The 3,823-nt window shown below is 36.9% G+C and overlaps 1 pseudogene; it reads right to left on the reverse strand.

Annotated features, from left to right (window-relative positions):
• Positions 1-833: 833 nt before the first annotated feature.
• On the reverse strand, positions 834-947 carry LOC115297205 (annotated as a pseudogene).
• Positions 948-3,823: the final 2,876 nt, after the last annotated feature.

A 3,823-nucleotide genomic window follows, 5' to 3' on the forward strand; every position in this document is an offset into this window, starting at 1 on the left:
ACATTCCATCCTAAAACTGCATAACACATTCTTTTCAAGTGCACATGGAACATTCTCCAGAAAAGATCATATATTAGGCCACAAAATAAGTCTCAGTAAATTTAAGAAGACTGAGGTCATACCATACACCTTTTCTGATTACAACACTATGAAACTTGAAATGAACCACTAGGAAAAACTGCCAGGTACACAAATACATGGAGCTTAAATAACATGCTGCTAAAGCAATAAACGGGTCAACCAAGAAATCAAAGAGGAAATTAAAAAACACAGGGGGAAACAAATGAAAATGAAAATGCAACAGTCCAAAATCTTTGGGATGCAGTAAAAACAGTTCTAAAGGAAAATTTATAGCAATACAGGACTATATCAAGAAACAAGAAAAATCCCAAATAAATAATCTAACTTTATACCTAGAAGAAAGAAATTAGAAAAAGAAGAATAAAGAAAGTCCAAAGTGAGCAGAAGGAGAAAAATAAGAAAGATCAGGGCAAAAATAAATGAAATAAAGTAACAATTTCCGTAATGGTGCACGGGAGAAGAATTAGGCACAAAAAGTCAGCTGCAAAAGAGGAAGGGAGTGGAGGTGACAGCTTATAACAACTGCTGCCCTGAACAACTCCAAAGTCCCATATTTATTGAGAATATGATAATCAATGCCAAGATTGTTTTTAGTGATCAGAGAGTGATCTCATGAGAAAAACAGAACTTGCTCAAGTAGGTACATTATGGTTGATTAGGCATAATCAATAAGTTTCATATAAACAGGTGGTCTCTGACAAGCAGAGAAGTTGACACAAAAGGAATAGGCTGTGTTCTGCCCACGGCGGGCCAGGTGTTCCCGGCCGCCAGGCTCCCGTTATCACAAATCAACCACTTTCCCAGAGAGACATTACTGATAAGAACAGATACTACACTTGATCTTAGCCAAAAGGCCGAGAAGCGATCCCCAGAGAGACATTACAGTGAGTATTTTCTTAAAGCTATATTAATCACTTATTAATCATTATATAGTTTTGTGTACTGTTCTCCAACTACACCTTTTGGGTCAATAAGGGGTCGCCACAATAAAGTGTAGTCACTCACTGAAGAAAATGTTCTCAAATACTTAGACTGAGTGGAAATACAGGGCTGCCTGCCTCTGCCAGTGAAACCGCTACAGCAGCAAACTGCACATAGCCTTTATTCATAGCCATATTTCATTAGATAGAAGTATTAAAGAATATCAAAGCAAGGAAAGAGAGCACAAGGGATATTTAGACATTAGCCAGACATATGTCTGGTGGCTACATGAAGGCATGAAGGGAATGCGTGTGGTTTCAAGGAATGTCGGAATTATAGCAGCTTTGTGTCTAAACTGTCCTTTGGGGGATCGTGGGGCTCTGATCTCATAATACTATCATGTTCTACAACCTTGAGACCAGAAAACATTGCTGACATTTCAACAATTACCTTCACCCTTCAGGACTTACAATGTACTCTCCATAAATAACTCCACAATAGAGACTTTAAAAACAATAGAAAATATCAGTGAAACCAAGAGCTGCTTCCTTGAAAAGATCAATAAAATTGATAAGCCTTTAACCAGATTTATCAAGAAAAAAATAGAGAGGACTTAAACAAGTAATTTCATAAATGAAAAAGAAGCAAAAACTGACACCATCAAAATACAAGGGATTATAAGAGATTACTATGAAAAATTATATGCCAAAAATTGGGCAACCTAGAAGAAACGGATAAATTTCTAGCCACACAACCTACCAAAAGAGAATCAGGAAGAAATAGAAAATTTGAACAGACTGATTACCAGCAATGAAATTGAATCAGTAATCAAAAAACTCCCAACAGGGGCACTTGGGTGGCTCAGTCAGTTGAGCATCTGACTTGATTTCAGCTTAGGTCATGATCTCACATATCGTGAGATGGAGCCCCGCATCAGGCTCTGCTCTAACAGTGCAGTGGCTGCTTGGGATTCTCTCTCTACCTCTCTCTTTCTGCCCACCCCCCATGCTCACTCATGCTCTCTCTCTCTCAAAATAAAGAAATAAACTTAAAAAAAATTCTCAATAAACAGAAGTCCTGGACCAGATAAATGCTACCAAATATTTCAAGAAGAAATAATACCTATTCTCTCTAACTATTCCAAAAAGTAGAAGAAAAACTTCTAAATTCATTCTATGAAGCCAGTCTTACACTGATAGCAAAACCAGTTAAAAATACTACAAAAAAAGAGAACTACAGACCAATATCTCTGATGAACACAGGTGAAAAAATCTTCATCAGAATATTAGCAAATCAAACCCAACAATACATTAAAAAAATCACTCACCATGATCAAGTAGGCTTTATTCCTGAGATGCAGGGATAATTCAGTATTTGCCAATCAAACAACATGATACATCACATCAGTAAGAGAAAGGATAAAAGCCATATGATCATTTCAATAGATAGATTTGATAAAGTGCAACAAGCAATCATAATACAAACCCTCAACAAAGTAGGTTTAGAGGGAACATATTTTAATAAAACAAAGGCCACATATAAAAAATCCCACAGCTAACATCATACTCAACCGTGAAAAACAGAGCTTTTCCCCTGTGATTGGGAACAAGACAAGGATGTCCACTTTTATTCGGTGTAATGCTGCAATCCCAGTCATAGCAATCAGACAAGAAAAAGAAATAAAAGGCATCCAAATTGGTAAGGAAGAAGTAAAACTTTCATTATTTGCAGATGACATGATACAATATATAGGAAACCCTAAAGACTCCACCAAAAAAAACCTCCTAGAACTGATAAATTAATTCAGCAAAGTTGCAGGATACAAAATTAATAAACAGAAATATGTTGCATTCTTATACACTAATAATGAAGCAACAGAAAGAGAAATTAAGAAAACCATCCCAATTACAAATGCACCAAAAAGAATAAAACAGCTAGGAATAAACTTAACCAAGGAGGAGAAAGATCTATACTGTGAAAACTATAAAACACTGAAGAAAGAAATTGAAGATGACACAAACAAATGGAAAGATATTCCAAGCTGATAGACTGGAAGAACGAGTTTGTTAAAATGCCCTTACTACCCAAAGCAAGCTACAGATTTCATGCAACTTGTATCAAACTACCGAAGGCATTTTTCACAGAACTAGAACAAATAATCCTTTATATGGATCACAAAAGATCTCACATATGGAAGCCTGGGTGGCTCAGATGGTTAAGCATCCAACTCTTGATTTTGGCTGAGGTCATGATTTCAGGGTTTGTGAGATTAAGCTCCACATCAGGCTACATGCTGATAGGTAGGTAGAGCCTGCTTGGGATTGTCTCTCTCCCCCCCCTCTTTTCCCCTCCCCTGTGCATGCTTTTCTTCTTTCTGAAAATAAATAAACTTAAAAAATATTTTTAAAAATTTAAAAGATCTCAAATGGTGAAAACAATCTTGAGAAAGAACAGAACTGGAGGTATCATAATCTCAGATTTCAAGATATGCTATAACAGAAACATGAAAAGATGCTCAAATCACTGATTCATTAGGAAAACACAAATCAAAAGTGCAATAAGCTATCACCTCACACCTGTCAGAATGGCTGAAACAAAAAACACAAGAAACAACAGGTATTGGCAAGGGTGTAGGGAAAGGGGAACCCTCTCGCACTGTTGGTGGGAATGAAAACTGGTGCAGCTACTCTGGAAAACAGTACGGAAGCTCCTCAAAAAGTTCAAACTATAACTACCCTATTGATGAAGAAGATAGGTGGGAGACAGGCTGGGTGGATGATGGGTATTAAGGAGGGCACTTGTTATGATGAACATTCGGTGT

This window comes from Suricata suricatta, chromosome 7, assembly GCF_006229205.1.
Source record: "Suricata suricatta isolate VVHF042 chromosome 7, meerkat_22Aug2017_6uvM2_HiC, whole genome shotgun sequence".
In the NCBI taxonomy this organism is placed as follows: domain Eukaryota; kingdom Metazoa; phylum Chordata; class Mammalia; order Carnivora; family Herpestidae; genus Suricata; species Suricata suricatta.